General features: G+C 37.7%; 1 protein-coding gene across 8 annotated transcripts in view; it reads right to left on the reverse strand.

Moving 5' to 3' along the window:
- Positions 1-16,305, reverse strand: part of Zbtb20 (zinc finger and BTB domain containing 20) — a 747,261-nt gene that overhangs the window by 551,529 nt on the left and 179,427 nt on the right. The window lies entirely within an intron of this gene.

Consider the following 16,305-nt stretch of genomic DNA (forward strand, 5'->3'; position numbering starts at 1 on the left):
AAATTCTCCAAACTAAGAGTTTCATGATTCTTTCTGGTATAAAATAAAGTATGTAATTTATATAAGTCTAAGCATAGCTGATAAAAACAACATATAAAGGTCAGGAAACCTTGCTCAAAGGTGTGCATAGGTAATGCTGTTATAATGGCTCAATAAAATACATAAAACTGATGTGAGTATGCATTGCCAAGAAGCTTCTGAAAGTCACTGTATATAGGTATCTAGAAGTCAAAGTTTGAAATTTTTGCGCACTAGGTTTAGTTCTAGGCATCTGCTCACATTATAGAAAACAAATAGAAATCCATGTTAAAACATAATTTTAGGGCTGGTGAAATGGCTCAGTAAGTAAAGGCATTTGTTGCCAATTCTAAGGACCAGAATTTGACCCTTGGGGTCCATATGGTGGAAGGAAGGAACTGACTCCTTAGGTTGTCCTCTGACCTACACATTTGCCTTGGCTCAAGTTCCAACCTACACACATACACACATAAGTAGGTGAGTAAACAAAACATAAAAGCATATGTTACTGGAAACATATGAAAATTATAAGAAATTTGAATGTCTAACAAAAGAAAATAAGTAAGGTATATCACGTCCATATATACTAATATTTCTCTGCAACTCACAATGAACCTTAAATATTTTAAATTTTATGGATATCTTCAAATGTATAATATAACAGTAAGTTATATAAGCATGTATAATGTCGATTGCATGGGACATATGACACTGAAGATTTAAAAAATGGAATAAATAAATATAAATAACAAGATATTAGATATCAACTCTTTAAATTTTGTTCCGCTTAGGCTCACAGAGAGCTAATTACCAGCAATGAATATTACTTTCATACTAGTAAAATATTAATTGGCAAGGTAGAGGTAAAAGAAAAATTGTAAAGTGCCATATGGAAATCATAAATCTAACTTTCTTTGAGAAATAAATTAATTCAATCACACATAAAATCCACTAGGTGTGCCTACAGAGAGAACACACTCAGCCTCCTCATAGGGGTACACAGGGTCTTTTTCATCCCGTTACTCTAGGATCCACACAGTAATTCAGTAACACATTTTTAATCATCTTAGTCAAACTTTTTAAATTATGCAGAGTGAAATGATGGCAAGAACAACTCAGGACTGAAAATCTGTTGTATCTAGTACAGACTAATTTATTCACTAAGCCAGCAACATTCAATGAGCATCTACTGTGTGCAAGGTGATGCATTTATCACCACCATGTGTTAAAAGATAGAGTAGGACACATCCCCACAGTGCTAACCATTTCAAAGCTCTAAACATATGTAGAAATGGTGCAAATACAGATACAAACATAATATAGCTCAAAGTATTTCTGAAAGAGCTTGTACATTTTAGAACAAGAAAGTGTATGATACATTTATTCTTTTATATTGTGGAGTGAAAATTTATATACAGGTAATGTTGACTAAGAGTTCAGACTCATTAGTATACACCACTTGTGAAATGCACTGGTAAATTATATTAAATATTTACATTTTTATTTATGTGATTTGCTTCATGTTAATGGTGATGTAACATAAAAGAAGATCAAAGAAATACTGACCCAATCTACAATGTGAGGTATGTAAGATTGCTTCAGATTATACGAGCTACATGAAACATAAAGATAATTATTAACAGACTAGAGTAATTTATCAGCCCCTTAAGTAAATAAGTTAGTTACTTGTTAATCCTGAAGACACTGTTATGGCAACATCACCAGGGAAAGAAACAGAGATAGGGCAGACCATTTTTACTGGACAGATAAGATGTTACAGCTAATAGATTCTCTGTAATTGGAAAGTTTCTCTCTGGCCTATCTATAGTCATAATTTTAGTCCCACTGAAGCCAGTGCCAAATAATAGTTACAAGGTCGAGGTCACTTATGAAGTGGTGACAGTATAAAAACAGTGACTTCTGTGATCACTAATACCTGGCTGAGGCTTATGGAGTTCCGGGCAGCAACAAAGTTATCAGGCTGATGACTAAGTGCTTAGAATTTGCCACCCAACAATTAGATCTCAGGCCAGCTATGTATTTCCTGTATTTAAAATGGTGATCATGCTACCTACTCTATAGAATTATTTACAGTGCTTACTGTCATGGGCATATAACAAAATAAACAAAGTATCTGACATAAAGTAGGCATTTCCTTACGTTTTTATTATTTTAATTATGTATAGGTATATGTGTCTGCATGTGTGTATGTGTACACGAAGGCAAAGTACCTGTCCTGGATCTGGAGTCACAGATGGTTGTGATGGGGTTCTGGGAACCAAACTCAGGATTTCTGGAAAAGTAGCAAGTGTTCTTAAATGCTGAGCCATTTCTCTGGCTCCCATGTTAATTTTTTCACATATTCTAAAGAGAATCACATGACTCAAGCTGTCATATAAGGAGCAAATACAACCGTGAGATGTTAGTTATATCTAGTTTCTCTATTATGGCTTGAAAGACAGAAATGGGTGCACAATGGGTAATTTCATAGCCATATGGAGTGAAGCTATTATGAACAACAATAAAGATGGGGAATTGTGTACCAGTCAGAGTTCTCTCTTGCTATGATAAAAACTGTCCAAAACTAATTTTGGAGAGGAAGGGGTTTCTTTGGCCTACAAGTTACAGTCCATCATCAAGAGAAGGCAAGATAGGAAGCAGAAAGCAGCAGCTCAAACACAGACCACAGAGAAGTACTGCTGACTGCCTGGTTTCTTCTGGTTTCCTCAGCTACCTTTCTAATATGTGCCAGGTCCACCAGCTAGGGCTGTCGCTTCTCACAATGGACTAGGCCCCCACTGCAGCAACTGGCACTTAAGAAAAGACCTCACAGACACAAACACATGCCAGCTGGATGGAGACAATCCCCCAACTGAGGTTTCTTCTTCCCAGACGTGTGAAGTTGACAACTAAGGTTATCCATTACACCTAGTATAGAAATTTTCTTACTATGTCATTTTGTAGACTTCTAGTTAGCACAGCTACATTCTCCAACAGAAATTTAACAGGTCTGGCTTTATGTTGTGGTTGAGTCTTATTAGAGATGCGTCTTGAGTATTAGTAAATCAAGTTGCTAATTCATTCAGGTAATTAAAAAAAGTCTCATCATAGTCTCATCTAGGTCCATGGAGAAGTTTATCATGACTTGTAAAAAAAAAAAAAAAGCTCTGAGATTAAATTTATAAAATATTATGTCTGTGACCAAGTATCCTAAGGAATATTTTTACTTGGAGCCTTCACCCCTAAGTTCTAGTCTCTTAGTGTGGGAATACTCTGCAGGCTACCAAAGGAGAAACATAAACACCAACCCTGCCACAAAATCTTTGGCCTACAATCTGTTCTTCCTGCAAGATATGCTAGGGAAATGGTGGCAGAGAACTTGTAGGAGTGGCCAATAATGTCTGATTTGACTTAGGCTCACTCCATGAGCTGGAACCCATGCCTGACACTGCTTGGATAACCAAGAATCAGAATCTAGACAGCCCAGAGACCTAGGATAAAACCAAACACTACTGATCGATTAAAAAAAGTCCAATAAAATGATTCCAGATGAGTATTCTGGTAAGCATATAGATCAGTGCCTTATTCAGTCACCATCAGAGAGTCTTCCTTAGGCAGCAGATGGGAACAGATGCAGATACCAACTGCCCAGAAATTGTGGGAGAGAGTCTTAATGAAACAGCTCAATCCAATCCTCCTCCCTTGGATCTCGGGGAACCCTGTGGAAAAGGAGGCAAGGAGAGTGTAGGAGACAGAAGGGATAGAGGACACCATGAGAACAAGGTACTCTAAATCAACTAAGCAGGACTCATATTAAGATAGACTTGAAGCAGAAAGCATAGGACCTACACAGGTGTATACCAGGTCCTCTGTATATATAGCTTTCAGCTTAGGATTTTTATTGGACTCCTCAAGTGGGTCTCTGATTCTTGTGCCTGTTCTTAGGGGCTCTTTTCCTTCTGTTGGGTTGTCTTGTCTGGCCTTGATGTGATGGTTTTTGATTCAATTTATCATATTTTATTTTTGTCATGTTTAGTTGCTGTGGTGATTTGAATAGGTATGGCCCCCATAGACTCATGTGTTTGCATGCTTTGCCCATAGGGAGTGGCACTATTAGGAGGTGTGGCCTTGATTCAGAAAGTGTGTCACTGTGGGGGTAGGCTTTGAGGTCTCATATGTTCAAGCTATGCTCAGTGTGGCACACAGTCTCCTGCTGCCTGTGGATCAAGAAGTAGAACTCTCAGCTTCTTCTCCAGCACCAGGTCTGCCTGAATGCTGCCATACTTCTCGCCATGATGATAATAGACTAAACTTCTGAACTGTAAGCCAGGCCCAATTTTCCTTTATAAGAGTTTCTGTGGTCAGGTGACTCTTCACAGCAATAGAACCCAGGTGAAGACAGAAGTTATCTCTTAGAAGCCTCTTCTTTTCTAATGAGAGACAGAGAGGGAGTGGTTCCAGAAGGAAGGGAAGTTGAGAAAGAGCTGGAAAGAGTAGAGGGAGGAGAAGCTATAATTAGGATGTATTGTATGAGAAGAGAATCTATTTTCAATAAAAATGAAAAAATAGAAATAATTTTTTCATACAATATATTTTAATCATGTTTTCCCCTCCCCCAACTCACTCCAGATCTTATCTACCTACCTCCCTAGCCCATCCAACTTCATGTTCTCTCTCATTTGATCAAAAAAATTTAAAAAACAGCAAGAAAACCAAGCATCAAAACAAACTGAAAACAGGACAAACTATTATTAACATTTTAAATATGTTTTCACTTAAGAAGTCACTGACACTTAAGAAGTCACTGACACAATGAAATTCAAATCTATTTTAACATATACATTTATTTCTTCTGTTTCCACCAGAGAATTTGGTTGCTTGTTATTTTACTGCTATTATTACCTTATATTATTGTTATATTATTTAATATTCAATAAAGCCAATTATATTTTTGAAAATAGTGTCTTAACTTCTTAAAATTACTTTTTTAGTAAACTTCGAAAATTCACATTTATTTTTATATGTTACTAAGCTAGATTCAACTTTTCATGATTGAAAGACTGTCTTCATATCATATATCTAATAGTTGAGAATGGGAAAATAAAAACAAAATGACAATATCTGAAGTGACTGATCTTTTTCAGACTTGAAAGACATTAAATGTGAAATGCATAATGTATTAGTTACTCAGTTTTTAGAGGAAGACAATGTCAAGAACATGGTAGGCTAATAAACCAAGAGAGGGTGACACAGATGGAAGATTAGCAATGGAGGTACAGTGGAAGGCAACAGGATCTCCTTATAGTCAAGAACAGCACTTGGAGGTTCCATACGGTTTTTCAAAAAGGCTTTATTGTTATTTGTCCCTCCCCAAATTCCCTCCTTGACTTTGTTTTCCAGTTCCCTTTCCAATCTAATCTTCCTCTTCTAGTTTCACCTTTGTGTTTCCAAAATAATGCATTCTATTTCCCCTTCCTTGAGAAAGCCTCCTCTCCACCCTTGTCCATTACTAGGCACCTAACCTTGGTAACATACATATCAAAAGATTAAAAGCTAACATCATATAAGGACAAAACATGCAATTACATCTCTTTTAGGGGTCTATGCTACCTTGATCAAAATTACCATTTCTAGCTCCATTCAATTATCTGAAAATTTCATAATTTTATTTTTCTTAATGGCTGAATAATTTTACATTGTGTAAATGTACCACATTTTCATTATCCATTTATCCATTAATTCAGGTGCTTTCCAACTTCTGGCCATTATAAATACAGCAGCAATGAATGTGAATGAGCAAGTATCTCTGTCCTAAGATGTGGAGATTTTGGGGTATGCTCAAGAGTGATATAGCAAGATCTTAAAGTAGATCTATTTCCAGTTCTCTGAGGAGCTACCACACTGATTTTCATAGTAGCTGAAAAAGTTTGCACTCCAACCAGCAATGAGTAAGTATTCCCCTTCCCCAGCATCCTCACCAGAATTTGCTGTCATATGTTTTATAGATCTTGGTCATTACAGCTGAAGAAAGATAAAATGTTGAAGTAATTTTAATTTGCATTTTCCTGATGACTAAGAATATTAACATTTCTTTGTTTCACAGCCATCATGTTTCATTGTTTGAAAACTCTCTGCTCAGTTTTATACCCCATTTTTAAATTGGGTTATTTGTTCTCTTAATGTTCAGATTTTCTTTTAGTTCTTTATATATTCTAGATATTAATCCCCTATCAGATATATTGGTAAAGACATTTTCCCATTCTGTAGGCTGCCACTTTATACTAATGATGGAAGGAACTTTGATGGCGTCACCATATAATAGAGGAGCTGATGCCCCAACTAGAAATCTATACAACCAAGTAAACTCTCCAGTGCCAGAAATGGTGTATATTTTGGTGAATTGTTGGTCAAAGCGGTCCCATGGACCTTCTCAAACATAACTGGCTATTGCCAAGGTTATAGATTGCTCTCTACAACATGATGGGAAGGCCTTGTGGTTGAGAATAACACTTAGGTCATCCAACAAGAAGAAGTCAAGAAGCTTTAGCCCTACTAATAGTGTTCTTGGTGCTGGAAGGTACTCTATAAGGTACTGCAGGAGAAAAGTAACTATCAGTATCACCTAGCAACAAACCCTATAACCTACAATAGCAACCTGCCTGCAAGATTTAGTGCTGTAAAAAGTGATACAAATGTTCTGGCAGTAACCAACTAATTTTTGATAGAAATAAGGCGCTCCATGAGATGGAACCCATACCCGACACTGCTAAAGTGGCCAAGAACCTGGGACTAAATAGGTTCATGGGCCTAGGTGAAAACCAAATACTATTGTTTTGCTAAAGGAACACAGCAATAAAACAGCTACCAATGATATATTACTATACTGACTGTGGTAGTTTGAATATAATTGGCCCCCATAATTCCACAGTGGCACTATTAGGATGTGTGACTTTGATGAGTAAGTACGCCTTATTGGAAGAAGTATGTCACTGCAGAATGGACTTTGAGGTTTCCTATGCTCAGGATTCTGTCCAGTGAGTCAGTTGACTTTCTGTTGCCTGGAAGATGTAGGACTCTCAGTTACTACTCCAGCATCATTATCTGCCTACATGCTATCATGCTCCCCACCATAATTATAATCGACTGAACCTCTGAAACTGGAATCAAGCCATGCCAATCAAATGGTTTACTGTATTAGAGTTGCTGTGGTCATGGTGTCTCTTCACAGCAATAAAACCCTAACTAACCAATCAGTGAATCGCCCAACCCTCATTAGTGAAGCTTGCTGTAGATAGGCATTAACACATAGATCCACAACTGAACAATATACAGAGAGCAAGAAACTTTGGAAACACTCAGACACAGTGGGTAGATCTTCCACTTTGACCTTGAAACACTGCCCCTATTTTGGCAGTAGGTATCTGTCACACCGGCCTACGACCTGCCCCTGGGTTGTGGCCAAGAGGAGATCTCTTAAGACCTGAATGTGTAAGTGTTCGCTCTCTTAGCTCCACATGGTATTAGAGATTGGATTTGCAGACCAAGTCAGAGTTCCCCAGAGAACTATGCTGGACTGTACCTCATCTCTCCCGGATCCTGTAATCAACCCCCAATTGGTTGTAAGTTACCTCTGAAATAATACTCTTTTAATTACCAGATAAACTATGTGGAATTGCCTCATTAATCACCACTATACTCACACCCCTACACTCATGGGTGAGAGATCTATGTAGAAAACAATGATGAAAGATTTAGTGTTAGAAGTGGTGGATGACTACAAAGAAACAGTCTCTTCCAGACACAACAATACTGATGCACATAGGAACTCACAGAGACTGTGGAAGCAGGTATAGGACCCACACAAGTTTAAGCCACATAATATCCAAGCACTGAGAGGGGGAAGTGGATACAGGTTTTTATCCCTAAATGAGAATCTATTTGCAATTGTTGCTTACTGATAAAGGGAATGTAAGTTTCTTCCAATGTAGTCTTACAGGTATATCACCAAATTCCATGGCAGGCCCTATGCTGAAGAGGAGTGATCAACAAAAATGAACATCATGGTTTTAAGTTGTTTTTTAAAATAGGATTTTGGAGGGGAGGTTTGAGAGAAAGATACATATATAAGAGACAGAGAGAGAGAATATGAAGTTGAAGTTGAGTCGATAGGAAGGTGGAGAGTATCTGGGAGGAGTTTAGGAGTAGAGAAAACCATGAACGAAATATATGAAAAAAATTCTACCTTAAAAATTTTTGAAAAATAGCATTGACTGGCTCCAGTGAAGACATGAAATAAATTTTAGAAATGAAATGTTTTCACTCTTCCTTTCTGTTACCTGCTCATCAATTACCAATGGTTCCCAGTGGTGAACCCTACAAGAAGAAAACTCACTTGGGAGGCAGGAGAATTTGCCTCACCTTGGTCAGCGCTCATGAAGACAATCAAGCAGAATATGAAAGACTCATAGAGGCACAGATTCAAGACCTCTACAGATGTCAAAGGCAAAGAGAAAACAAGGTTTGCTCCAAAGGAAATGCAACTAATCAGGTAAGTGACTTCTCAACAGCAAAGCTAGAACATATAAAAGAATAATGTCTTCAAAGTGCTGAGAGCAGAGAAACACTTCAAAATTATATACTCAACTAAAGCATACTATCATTAAAAGCAAGCAGAAATCATACTTCTTATCATGGCCATTCTTTAATGAAATATAAAAATATATATTAAAGTAAGTAAATGAAATCCAGAATAATAAATAGGAAAAAGAAGCGAAAAATAAGGACATTTGTGTTATCTTGGAAATTATTCAGCAACTTACTCCTTAAAAACAAAAGGCAATAGACTGCTATTCCTTACTGATGTTGATGTCACAAACACCCTCACTGTATTCAACAGTTAGACGCCATAGTACAGAATGTGGAGCTGGAAAAATATGCACACAATCAGCCAACTGTCAGTTGAACCTGAGCTCCTAAAAACTCTAAGAGAAGGAGCAACATCAAGGAACCTTAAAGAGTTAGTGTAAAAGCAGGATAAAAGAACCAAATAAGAGGTCCCATTGATTGATTGTTTCTCTCAGTGCCTGTGCTACTGGTGTTATATTTAGGAAGTGATCTCCTATGCCAATGCGTTCAAGAAGCTTTTGTAGAGCAAAGGATACAGTCAACAAGGCAAAGCGACAGCCTACAGAATGGGAAAAGATCTTCACCAACCCAACATCTGACAGAGGACTGATATCCAGAATATATAAGGAACTTAAGAAATAAAACATCAAAACGACCAACAGTCCAATTAAGAAATGGGCTATAGAACTAAAGAGAGAATTCGCAACAGAGGAAATTCAAATGGCTGAAAGACATTTAAGGAATTGCTCAACATCCCTAATCATCAGGGAAATGCAAATCAAAACAACTCTGAGATACCACCTTACGCCTGTCAGAATGGCTAAGATCAAAAACACTAAGGATACTTTATGCTGGAGAGGATGTGGAACTCGGGGAACTCTCCTCCACTGCTGGTGGGAATGCAAGCTTGTACAACCACTTTGGAAATCAATATGGCGCTTTTTTAGAAAATTGGGAATCAATCTCCCCCAAGATCCAGATATACCACTCTTGGGCATATACCCAAGAAATGCTCAATCATAACACAAGAGCACTTGCTCAGCTATGTTTATATCAGCATTGTTTGTAATAGCCAAGACCTGGAAACAACCTAGATGCCCTTCAACTGAAAAATGGATAAATAAATTGTGGCACATATACACAATGGAATACTACTCAGCAGAGAAAAACGTTGACATCATGAGGTTTGCAGGCAAATGGATGGATCTAGAAAAAATCATCCTGAGTGAGGTAACCCAGACTCAGAAAGACAAATATGCTATGTACTCATTCATAGGAGGATACTAGATGTGGAACGAGGATGACTGGACTGTTACTCACATCACCAGTGAGGCTACCTGGAAAACAGGACCCCCAAGAAAGACATGGGGATCACCCAATGATGGAGAAATGGATGAGATCTACATGAACAGCATGGACATGAGTGGGAGCAATGAACGGCGAGGGTCGAGGGAAAGAGAGCGGGAGATCCCACCTGGATCAAGAACAGAGAGGGAGAACAAGGAATAGGAGACCATGGTAAATGAAGACCACATGAGAAAAGGAAGACACAACGTGCTAAAGAGGCCCACAGAAATCCACAAAGGTATTCCCACAAAAGACTGCTGGCAATGGCCGAGAGACAGCCGGGACTGACCTACTCTGGTGATGGGATGGCCAAACACCCTAATAGTTGTGCCAGAAACCCCATCCAAGTACTGAGGAATCTGGATGCAGACATCCACGGCTAGGCCCCGGGTGGAGGGCTGGGAGTCTAATTAGCGAGAAAGAGGAGGGTTTATATGAGCGAGAATTGTTGGAACCAAGGTTGGATAAAGCACAGGGACAAATAGCCAAACGAATGGAAACACATGAACCAAAGACTGAGGGGCCCCCAACTGGATCAGGCCCTCTGAATAGGTGAGACAGTTGATTGGCTTGATCTGTTTGGGAGGCATCTAGGCAGTGATACCAGGTCCTGGGCTCGCTGCATGAGATAGCTGTTTGAAATCTGGGACTTATACAGGGACGCTTGGCTCAATGTGGGAGGAGGGGACTGGACCTGCCTGGACTGAGTCTATCAGGTTGATCTACCAGGTTGATCTCAGTCCTTGGGGGTGGCCTTGATCTGGAGGTGGTGGGAATGGGGGGTGGGCTGGGGAGAAGGGGAGGGGGGCAGGAAGGGGGAGAACAAGGGAATCTGTGGCTGTTATGTAGAACTGAATAGTATTGTAAAATAAAATAAATAAAAGAAAAGAAAAAAAAAAAAGAACCAAATAAGAACATTATATAACACTAACATGTGCTCAAGGTGAACTCTTCTACATTTTTACATAATTGGAAAAAATGATACAATAGCAAGGCAATGTGGAATTATTAAAGGATTATTAAAAACTTAAAGGTAATTAATTTCAGATAGAATATTTAATTGAAATCTATAATTTTTAACATGAAAGAATCTTAAGAAAACTCAAATAATAAACAGAGTAAAATTTCATCTAATTATGTTTTATCTTTTGAGAATTTTATATATGTATACAATGAAACATGGTCATATACATCCCCCACTTCTCCTTTAAACTCCTATAGCTCCCCAACACATTTCCTCACGAGTCACAATAGAATTTTTAAAACTGAAAAGAATAGAAAATATAAAATAGGTTACTGGCAATTAAGCATGTAAGTGAGCAAATAAACAAAAATCCATCACCTTCTGACCAAGTACTAGTGTGAATTGTAAAATGCTGTAACACACTACTGACAATAAGAGACAGTATATTCTCCTGAAAGAGTATGAAACTGGTAGCTAGATTAATGTCCAACTCCACATTCTCAGTAAAAACATTATTAAAGAATGGAAACAGTCATTAAATAATAAAAATGAAATAATTCATCAACAAGTACAAAAAATTACTTCTCTAAACATCTAATAGCATAGATAGATATAACAAACAGGGCAAGATTTAACATCATAATAAAGCTTTTTACTGTATATGTATCATCAATTGCCAAGTGGCCAATAAAAAGGCAATGGTAATTTAACAACTCAATAATCTAATTAACAAATATTAAAGCTCTACTGAAGCTTTGTATCTAATAATTATAAGATATCCATGCCTTCCAGGCACACATGAGCATTTTAGAACTGACCTTATGTCAAAGCACAATATTAGTTTCAACATAAGAACTGAAGTACTTCAAAATTCTCTGGCATACAATTAACCTTGGTCCTGAACTGAAGGGTATCCTTTACCAAAACTCCAATAATGGGCACATTAAAAATTAGAACCTTGGGGCTGGAACAATGGCTCAGAGGTTAAGAGAACTGGCTGCTCCTCTAGAGGACCTGAGTTCGATTCCTACTACCCACATGGTAGCTCACAACTGTCTGTAATTCCAGTTCCAGGGGATATGCACATGCACGCAGGCAAAATACCCATACACATAAAATAAAATAAATTTAAAAAAGTAGAACTTTGAGTAATCTACAGAATTAAGACTAAAGAAAATATAAAAATTCACTGCTTATAAAACAGAATGACAATGACAAAATATATATGGAGATTAACAGGATGCAGATAATTCAATATCAGGTGAAGGTATGTATGTAGCTTTACATTTATGTTAAAAGAAAGGACAGGACTAAATAAATTATCAAGAGATTACAAAACTTACAGTAAGGAAACATGAGGAAATATAAAAACAAAAATAGTTAAGTGAATGAAAACTAAAAATGCAGAAAATCAACAAAATAAGGCATTAGACTTTTGAAAAAAAGGAATAAAGCAGATACATATTTGAGGAATTTTATTATAAAATCTAGAAGCCTGCATTTTGATCAGTTGCTGCTTTCTGGAATTGTCTGTCTGCTGCCAAGAAGCTTCTTCTGAGAGATAGAGGCTACACTCACCTTGAGTAGAAAGATTCGTGCTTATAAGACAGTTAGAAGCCACACTAGTTTAGAAAAATGATAGTAATAATTTTTTTTTCTCTAAGATTCATGACCTTACCAACTACAGGCAGTTTGCTAGGCTTATAGTAACAGGTATAAATACCTTCCAAAAAGGTATTTGATTATCCCCAGATGGCTAATTTGTTGGGCTGGTTATTGATGTTTCTCAGGCTTAAAAGCTGGGTAAGACTACTGATTACTTTGTCCAGTGGCAGTTTACATAGTTCTTGCTGATACTCTGTAAGCTAGATCCTAAGAAGGATTCACAGCAGTACTAGCTCAATTCCTCCAAGTCTTGCTATTCTAGTTAGGAAGATGTCTCTTTCCTCTTCCTTGAATTTGAGCTGACCTTGAACATGGTTTTGAACAGACAATAGTAAAATGACTCTATGTCCATCCAGAACAAAGGTATGAGTTCTAATGGCTTTTCTATTTCTTTCTTGTGACTAAGATACCATATAAAAAAGCTCTGGCTAGATTAATGAATGGTGAGGAGGCATATGACAAGAGATCCAGACAAATCTCAGACATTCTACCAATTATACTAAGACTTCAGATCTATAAACAGAGCTATCATGAATATTTTTGCAGCAGATAGGTGCACCTAAGGGTACCTATATGGTGAACCCAACTATTACCAAGTAAAGAAGAACTGCCCAGCTATACCTATCTATCCTGGTTAGTTTGTTTTGCTGTTTTGTCAACTTGATACAGGCTAGAGTCACTTTGAAAGAGAGAACCTCAACTGAGAAAATGCCACCAGATAAGCAAGCCTGTGGGAGTATATTCTTGATTAATGATTGATTTGGGTAGGCACAGCTCACTGAGAGCAATGCCACCCTTGGGCAGGTGGTCCTGGGGTAAATAAGAAAGCAGGATAAATAAGTCTTAAAGCAGCACTTCTCCATGGCCTCTACATCAGTTCCTAACTTCATATTGTTGCCTCAAGTTTCTGCCCTGACTTCCTTCCATGAGGAGCTGGGATATGAAGTGTAAGTGAAATAAACCCTTTCCTCTCCAAGTTGCTTTTGGTGATGGTGTTTCACCCCAGCATAGAAACAATAACTAAGACAATAGTTATACTCTAGAAATGTACAAATAACAAATATTTGTGGTTAGGCCACTAAGTTTGAAGTATTTTGTTAATGAGATATATATGAAACGGGAAGGTGGAGGGAAAAGTCCATAAGGGGAACATTAACATTTAACAGCATCACATTCCCTTAAAGTTACACCCTTTGAAGGCCAACACTGCTAGGGAATTTAATCACTAACTTGGAAGAGGCTATTTAAACCTTCTTATAATAGCTTCCTGGCAATTAAAGCCTTCAGAAAGGCAGAGTCTCCAGTATAGCAACAAGTCATCTTCAGAGACAAAGGGTGAGTTGGTGGGGAGAAAAAGCAGCAATCCAGGTAAAAATTCAATCTGCAAGCAGGATCTGCCTTCCCTACTACCAGACTACAGAAGCTAAGGTAGGCCACACAATCTTGGAGACTGTAACCATCACATACTCTCAACCTCCAAACTGAACACAAAATGTTACTTAAAACCTCCCCCAGATTCCCTAGTTAACTGTGTGATTACTTTTGTATTTGTCATCTACTTCAAATCATCTCTTTTCCTTAAGTTTCCTATCCCACCACAGCATCTTCAGTGTCAGCAACTAAGTCTGCTGTCTACCTCAAGGAGGGACTAATGGTCATTAAATTAAGTTTTCCTGTAACACTTCAACTGCATTCATGCCCTTTTCTGCTGCCCTCTGAGTAGCTTTCAAGTACTTAAGATGGGAATGAGACATATTTATTGATCTACTGAAACCCTAGTACAGTACGTACAGTATGCCTGGTACCTAAAGTGAACCTTCTCTTCTCTTTGGCATTCCCAGACTCTTCTCAGACAAATTCTCCATCCTATCATCCTACAGAGTTCAAGTCAGTCATCACTTCTTCAGGGAAGCCTTCACTGGCTTGGCTGTCTATCACTCTTCAGATCTAGGCTTGTTTCTTTCCTTCTTTCAATAGAGATCTCTGCACTGTATTAAAACTGTTCCTTCAATTGCCTGACATCCTGTTGTCTCCTACTGAATGTAAACCACAGCTCTCTTTTACTTGGGTACCCCAGTAAACAGTAAATTCCTTCAAACTGGTACCCTCCACTAAAGTAGGTATTGCCTCTACCAAATTTTGAACCAAAATTTATCTCTATGCCTGGACTAGAATTGGTGCTTAATAAGTATTTACTGAATAAATAAGTAAGCGAAGTCATCTTTATCCCCCTTCCTCACATTCAAGAGTGGCTTCAATAGAGGTTGTACCAAGAACTGTGTGTATCCAGGGTGACCTTTTCTCCCTCCATCCTTTTGCCATTCAGTCTTCAGTGAAGTATCAACAGGCCAGGACAGAATGAGACTCTCCTTAATTTGCATACAATATAGTACAAAATAACAGAGCAGAATGCAGTTTGGAAGTTCTGAGATCTTATCATCATAGCACCACAGTAAAGCAGCCTTTGACAATCTAAAATAAAATTTTCATCAAAATTGAGAATTTTTCATAGTTTAAAATTCTTTGCTTCCTTCCTGTCTTCTCAGAAATGGAGTATATGGGGCAAGTTAAGATTTAAAATAAAATTGATGCCACCACTTTAAAAATGCCTAAATTTTTCTTAGCAATTCACACCACCCCCCTTGCCTACCACACAACATTTTGTAAGAGAGAGGTAGGCTTCAAATGGTTGGTTTTCAAGGGAATATGGATATTGAAATTCCACTCCAATTATTCTATATTTAAATTCTGCTACACAGAATTTAGAATACACATTGCATCAAAAAGTCTTTGTATTCTTTACTAATAACATCCTTGAAAGTAAGATTTTTTAAACATTTAAGTTAAAGCTAAAAGTATAGAAAAGATGAAATCAGATTAGCAAATCCTCTGAAAAGCATTGTATTTTGTAAAACTTGGTAAAATTGCATGAAGATGCATCTTTTCTGGCCTGCTTTATTGGCCTGTGGATACCTGGGGCATAATTCAGTTTGCTATCCCTTTTCCCAGATCAGCTCACTCTTTGTTCAGTTCCAACTTCAGTCTGGCATATAATTACTTCTTCAGCTCCTATGCTATTTGGTTTTAAGCACCTCTTACCCCCAAGGCCTCATGGCTCTAAGGGCTTGTTGAATTTAAACAAGCACATTTGAATCTTTGTCTTTAAATGAGTAAAATAAAAAGTCTCAGCACCTAGCAAGGAGCACTCTTCTGTCTACCTCCACTCTAAATGTGCATGCTGTAATTGTCTACCAGATCATAATGAGCATCTATCCATCCTCAAAATCAGAGAAAGGAGGACTCATTCTAGAAGTAAATTTACAATAAATGGCTTTATTCTTGATTAGCTATGTGTGTTTGGGGACACAGAGATTGGCACGTGCATAATTTAACTATCTAATAAGAATTGGATGATCAGGGACACCTTGAAAATGAAGGAGGGGAAATAAAATGGAAGAAAAACAAAAGAAAATAGGAAGATTACTAACAGGAAATACACATGAAAAGAGAAGAAATGCTAAGTCTTACCTCTCACCTAACAAACGTAAATTCATGCACACACTCACACTAACGCATGTACAAATGCATGGGCCCATGAACAAATATACACAGATTGTAATTTCAGCTAAGTACAAACTTTCTGCCTTCTATGGGAAGATAAGCAGGTAACATGGATTCTACCACTG

The sequence above is a fragment of the Peromyscus leucopus genome, chromosome 12, assembly GCF_004664715.2.
Source record: "Peromyscus leucopus breed LL Stock chromosome 12, UCI_PerLeu_2.1, whole genome shotgun sequence".
Taxonomy (NCBI): Eukaryota; Metazoa; Chordata; class Mammalia; order Rodentia; family Cricetidae; genus Peromyscus; species Peromyscus leucopus.